The 6,834-nt window shown below is 45.0% G+C and overlaps 1 non-coding gene across 1 annotated transcript; it reads right to left on the bottom strand.

Moving 5' to 3' along the window:
• Positions 1 to 3,181: 3,181 nt before the first annotated feature.
• TRNAN-GUU (transfer RNA asparagine (anticodon GUU)) lies at positions 3,182 to 3,255 on the bottom strand. Its single transcript has one exon. It is a non-coding gene; the product is annotated as a tRNA-Asn (tRNA).
• Between the last annotated feature and the right edge of the window lie 3,579 nt (positions 3,256 to 6,834).

Raw genomic sequence — 6,834 nt, 5'->3', positions numbered from 1 at the left:
GAACTTGATTAGCTATCAAAGGTGGTTGGGAGGACTCTTGCTAAACTAGACTCAACAGTATTCTTTTCTAAAACTGGACTTAGCAGGCCAAAAACTAATAGAGAAAAGGGCTCAGAGGAAACTACTAAGGTTTGGTCAAAGATGGAGTCCTTGTCAACTCTACATTGAAGCTTCTGCAAATAAACAAAGACCAACCAAATGAAAAAAAGCAAAGGCTATTCATTCTGAGCTTGCTATAGCAGGGAGTCAGCCACTGTTACTTGTGTTTTGGCAGAGACTTGAAGGCAGTCAGAAGGGTGGGAAAGCTTTTTAAAAAGAAAGGCTTCAGGTATGATTGGACTGGAGGCTGTCAGTATGGTGAAGCTGTAGATAGATGAAGAAAATAAAAATATTTTACCCCAGAATATATTTCGTTGGCATATTTTAAGATGGCTGTCAGAGAGCCAGCAAACAGAAGTAACTCTGCAAAACTGTCTTTTGTAGGGGAAATTTACACCTGCAGAGAATGTGCATTAATCCAGCCTTCCCTTGTCAGGATTGAGAAATAAAAATAAGCCCTAGGCCCTACAACCAACTGAACGGACTCCCTCTTGGCTGACAGGACCACAGAGAAACCTTGAAAGCTGTTTCTGGCTGTGACAGGATGGGAGGTCGGACGTGCCCCCTTAAAACCCCTCCCTCACTAACTGCCATTATGAGGCAGGAGAATAGCAGAGGGAATTGGAAGTTGGATAAAAGGCAGAATGAGTAAAGGCAGAAACAGAAGCAAGGTGATGGGGTGGGAGAGCAAGACGCAATATAAAACGCAGAAGTTGAGCAACCTAAACAAAAAGTAAGATTAAAAAAAGCAAGTAAGGCCGGGCACGGTGGCTCACACCTGTAATCCCAGCGTTTTGGGAGGCCAAGGCGGGCGGATCGCCTGAGGTCAGGAGTTTGAGATCAGCCTGGCCAACATGGTGAAACCCCATCTCTACTAAAAATACAAAACATTAGCTGGGCATGGTGGTGCACTCCTGTACTCCAGGCTACTCAGGAGGCTGAGACAGGAGCACTGCTTGAATCCAGGAGGCGGAGGTTGCAGTGAGCTGAGATTGCACCACTACACTCCAGACTGGGCAACAGAGAAAGACTCTGTCTGAAAAACAAAGAAAAAAATAGCAAGCAAAGACCCCATTGCTGGCAAGATCCAAAGCAGTAAAGGTGCAGCTCCTCAGAGATAGACATGTGCATTCAAGAAAAAAAGTATCCTTAACATGACTCCATATGATAATCAGCTCATTAAAACTCATGCATATGGACTACATATCATGCATGTACTTAAAATTATGGGATGGAGACAATGTGCAAGCACACAAGGGCCAAAGTAACTAAGCAACCCACCTATCAATCTGAAGGCAAACACTGGCTAAAGATTAGGCATCCTTGGGAAGAGAAGAAAAAAAAACACATATAAAAAGACCCAAAGTACACCAAACTAATACTGATCTCATCTCCCAGAGGTCAGCCCACTCTCCCCACTCCAAGAATTTTACTGTGCTTAATAAACTTTTGCTTTGCTTTGCTGCCTTGTGTGTGTCATGTACATTCTTCGTTTGGGACACCAAGAGCCTGGAACTGCATGGCACCATCTGGTAAGAATTAGGATTTTTTTTTCCTAAGGGTTAACAAACCAACTCTTTGGAAAGACTTGCTTCACTGCTGTTATCAACCAATAGCCTGATACTTTCCCTCCCTTTTGTGGTTTTGACAAAGCAAGCAAGCAGCATTCCCTCCTGATAAGAGACCACCGACCTAGGAATGATTCTGCCCAGACTACAGAGGTGTACAGTGAGGGTTTTCAAGTCATCTGCTTCAGCTTTTGATGTCAGAGGGCCACAAACTCCACTCTCAGATGATTGCTAATGCCACCATTTTATGAACATGGGCCCCATGGAGAGGCACAAAGCTCAACGGCACTTCTGCACATTTTTCCTCTTATAAATATTCATATTGGAATATTATTTGGTACTGCTCCCATGAAAGACAAATTTGCAGAATGTACTCAAGTTAGAAGCATTATATAAACACTAAAATGTAGCAGTGGTGCATCCAGTTCTCTTTTTTTTTTTTTTTTTTTTGAGACAGAGTTTTGCTCTTGTTGGCACGATTTCAGCTCACCACAACCTCTGCCTCACGGGTTCAACTGATTCTCCTGCCTCAGCCTCCCGAGTAGCTGGGATTACAGGCATGTGACACCACACCCGGCTAATTTTGTATTTTTAGTAAGGACGGGGCTTCTCCATGTTGGTCAGGCTGGTCTTGAACTCCTGACCTCAGGTGATCCGCCCGCCTCGGCCTCCCAAAGTGCTGGAATTACAGGCGTGAGCCACCACGCCCAGCCCCCAGTTCTCTACACTATACAAATATCTGCGGTGTAGACATTTCCACAATGACCAAAGATATGTGTACAAGAATGGTGACTGCAGCATTCTTTGTAATCCTAAAACCATGAAACCAACCTCATCCCAAAAACATTTTTTCTTTTTTTTTTTTTGAGATGGAGTCACACTCTGTTGCTCAGGCTGGAGTGTAGCGATCTCAGCTCACTGCAGCCTCCACCTCCCAAGTTCAAACGATTCTCCTGCCTCAGTCTCCTGAGTAGCTGGGATTACAGGTGCATGCCACCACACCTGGCTAAAACATTTTGAAAAAGGTTAAATAAATCATGCACAAACTGAGGAAAAATACTGTTTTCAAAAATGATGGAGAGGATCACTATGATGATGAATGATTCTACTGGTCACATTATTAATAGACCAATCAGTAAATCCAGGCACATCCTGGAGATACTACTGGACTCCTATCACTAAAATATGAAAAAATGGAGGCACATAAATTACTCGTTTAAGAGTATAACGGACTGAATTAGAATTTTATCACACCAAAAGTGGGTTCCTAAGTCTCTGTTTTAAGATCCTGAGTTACACAGGTGTAAACCCCCCATTTCAGGAGATACCCAGTTAAGAATCGGATCGGGGAGGGGGGCTGGCCCTTCACATGGATCAGTCATAAATTAGGGGCTTGGGGCTGGCCCTTGACGTGGATCAGTCATAAATTAGTGGCTTGGTACTCCGGGAAGATAAAATCTTCCCCATTTGTCTAGTGATTGACAATGCGTGAACGCTTTAAAAGTTGCAAAAATCGTCCCTGGGTGGGCTCGAACCACCACCCTTTCGGTTAACAGCCGAACGCGCTAACCCATTGCGCCACAGAGACAAGCACTACTGGCTCTAATAGGCAATATAGGAAGGGCACACTCACTAAACTTCCTCCGTCCCTTCTATTCTCAGCGCCCGCCTGGCAGGACGCCTGAGCAAGGCTTTGGAAAACCAGAGAGATTAGAGCAGTGAGTTGCGCTGGTCACGTTGGATACCTGCGCGTTAGGAGATTCTGGAGCCAGACGGAGAGCCGAATGGCCTTCGCCAGCCCTGCCCCTCTCTTGCTTCAGAAGCCCTCAGAAACTCCCCGGTCGGCGACCCAGCCCGAGCCGCCTGGGGTCCCAAGGGAAGCTGAACGCCTGGTGGGCTCCCGGGATGGTTCTTCCAGTTCTTTGTGCCGCCTTCACCCAGGGAAGGAGCCTGTATCCACCCTGCCCAGTCGCTTTCGCGCTGCTGCGGAGCTTCCGCTGCCGTCTTCGGATCGTGTGTTCCCCACGGGGGCTCTACCAGGGCAGGGATGGTGGTGAGGGTCGCTCCAGGCTCCCCTCGCGGGGAGCAGGGTTTGGCACTCACTAGGGCGCACGACTAGGACTTGTCGAATGAATCCATCGTCTCCTTTAGCTTTTAGTCCTTTAAAGAGCCCTGAGAGTGGAAATCAAGAGATTTTTTTCCATGGGGAAGTTCCTCTTACAAAGCGTTGATTTCTCACCACTCCGCGGGGCGGGCAACTGGCAGGGCCTCCGGTGGGCCTTCTACGCGGTGGAGCTGCGGAGGCTCAGCTGGGCGGGGTTCGGTTCCTGGGGCCGTAGGGTGGGAGGAGGGGAAGGGAAAAGCAAAAGCTGGGAAAGAAGCTGGGGAGTCATGAACCGAACATCCAGACCTCCTGAAAGGCTCGTGCAGACGCACAGGCGGGATCTTCTGGAAGTGAGAATTGTTTTTGTTTATCTATTGTAGCAGAATGGGGAAATGGAGAGAGAACCTGAAAGAGCCCCAAACTCGAGGACCTATTGCTCCCCAAGAATAACATCTTCCAGAACTAGACAGAAACTAGGCGTCTGGGAACCCTGAAATCCTTGGAGGAGTAGCATCATCCTGACCCTCTGTGCTCCTTTTGGCAAAGGACTTGCTTCCATTTTTTGTTTGTTCAATTGGCTGTTTGTTAAATAAATAAAACTCTTTTCATATAGCTTTAAAAGTACGTTGGTTCTGTTATTTTATGGTTACAAACAATGCTGCAGTCATCATTCTTGTACACTTCTCATTGGCCACTGGTATATTTCCATAGGGTGGAGGCCTGGAGAGCAGCTGTTCCAGCATATTGTTTACATAGTTTTTATTTCATTCCGTTTTCTTTCCTTTGTTGCTTTATTAGCTATAACCCTTTTCTTATTTCAGTGGCTGCTTTAGGGTTTCTGGGATATGTCTTTAATTTATCACAGTCTGCTTTCAAGTGTCATTATATCTCCCTTTCTGGTCTTTATCCTAGTGTTATGTAATTTTACTTTATGCATTATAATCTTTGTGATTCATTATTATTACCTTTATTTATTATGTCAAATATTTTTTAAAAGATTTAAATTATAAGAAAATGTGTAGTACATGCTTTCTAAATGCCATTTCCAATATTCGTTTCTTTGTATAGGCCCACATTTTTATCTGGTATCCTTTTGCCTCTGCCTGGAGGACTCTTAATAAGATTTCTTGTAACGTGGGTTGGTGAATTCTTTTAGCTTTTGTATGTTTTTCAATGTCCTTATTTCACTCACAGTTTTGAAATTTTATTTTTGCATAGAATTCTAAGTTAACTTTTTTTCTCTAGGTACTTTAAAAATGTTACCATTTATGAAGCATTGCCATTATAATATCATCTTTCTTTCCTGTGTTTGTAAGAATGGCATAAAGCTGGTTTCTTGTGGTGGTTATATAATTTTCAGAATGTGTATTTAAATTTAAAATATTAAATTTTACTAAAAAACTAAAAATATTAATCATGAACATCCTAGATTCATCTTAAGTTCCACCAACAGTGCACTTAAATGTGCCCAACCTGAGGGTCAAACCTACCTGCTGAAGTGTAATTTGTGTTTGTGAGACATTCTCAACAGCATTTGCTTTCCCCAGCTGAGTGATTTTCCTCACATCTGAATGTCTTCAGTACAAAAGGAAACCTTTGCCTTTGCAAAAGTACTTTCAAATATTCTTACTTCAAGTAAGTGCATTAAAAACAAACTTCTCAGTTGCGTCCCTGGAATCCATGGAAAGCCCAGGAGAGACAATCAAGTGCTTCAGAATCAAGAGCTAAACAAGGGAAGACAAAGCGTGGCTTCTTCACTAGGAGTCCAGCCAAAATCAACTGATTTGGTCTCCAATGGAAATCGGAACTCGGTTCACCAGCGACGTGAGGACCTGGCCCAGAGGAGGCGGACTTTCTCTTCGTGGTGCCTTCAGATAGGAAATCTAGGATTTCTTTCTTTCCCTTCGATCTACTTCCAACTCTCCCGCTCTATTTCTTCAAGACCTTTTTCGGATCTCTACTGCGAAGCACCTAAGGGGCCGATGCCCTTTCCTAATGGTCCCTCCCTGGCTGGGTGTCTTCGGAGCCCAAGCTCATCTGTAAGGTTACTGCCCGCCGGAGACAGCGAGAGGACCAAGGAGGGCGGCGGGTGTGGTGGGAACCACAGAGTCACCGCGCACCTGCGCCTCGCGGGCTCCTAGCAAATTGAATAAATGACCCCTGAAGCTTCTCTGCAGGTCACAGGGAAGGGGAGGGTGGGGGCCGACCCGCGGAAGAAGCTTCAAGAAGCATCGGGAGGACCTGGCCCTGCCCCTGGGCCTTGAAGACAGGCCTGGCCAGGCTGATTTTGTCGCGTAGGCCCAAAGAAAAGGGTCAAGGGCGGCCCAAACCCTGACCTCGAGATTAAGGCTCTTAAATGTCTGACGGTTTTGAGACTGTCTGTAGAATCGATCCCGCCTGTATACGAGACCGGAGACTCCTTTGCCAAAATTCAGAGACCAAGAAAGAGAAAGATTGGGCAGATCAAAGTCTGTAATTAACCCAAACAGGAAACATAATTTTTCTGACAAATTGTATGTGTGTTGTAAGAAAAAGACTAGCCTCAAGGAGAATCTGTTTTTTTGGCTTGAGTGTAGGGAAGAATGGAATTGCCACCAACAATGATGCGTTGAAACGGCAGGTGCATCAGGCTGTAGATGTGAAGGAATTAAAAATATTTCACCCCAAAATACATTTCTTTGACACATTTGGAGATGTCTGTTCAGAAAGCCAGCTGCAGAAGTAGCCCTGCAAAGTTGTATTTTGTTGGGGAGATTTGCATCTGTAGGGAATCTGCATTGATGCAGCCAAGTCTTTCCTTGCCCAGATCTAGGAAAGATTAAGTGAGAGTCTGACAGCTGTAAAGGTCTGAAAGAAACTTTTAGGGTTTATTCTCTCTGAGAGCTGCTACCTGTAAGGTTTCATTTACATATTAAGACCACCTTTGCTAGCTAAGCCTCCTCTTCTCTCCCTCCCATAACCTGTCTTGTCCACAATAAATGGATATACATCTGACTCTAATGGTACCTGGTTTTGGCCATGCTTTGAGCCCTCATTCATTCTGTTACCTGGAGATGGTATATA

This window comes from Pongo pygmaeus, chromosome 1 (genome assembly GCF_028885625.2).
Source record: "Pongo pygmaeus isolate AG05252 chromosome 1, NHGRI_mPonPyg2-v2.0_pri, whole genome shotgun sequence".
NCBI lineage: Eukaryota > Metazoa > Chordata > Mammalia > Primates > Hominidae > Pongo > Pongo pygmaeus.
Note: the sequence above shows the minus strand (reverse complement) of the source record. Positions and strands in the feature narration are given on the sequence as shown.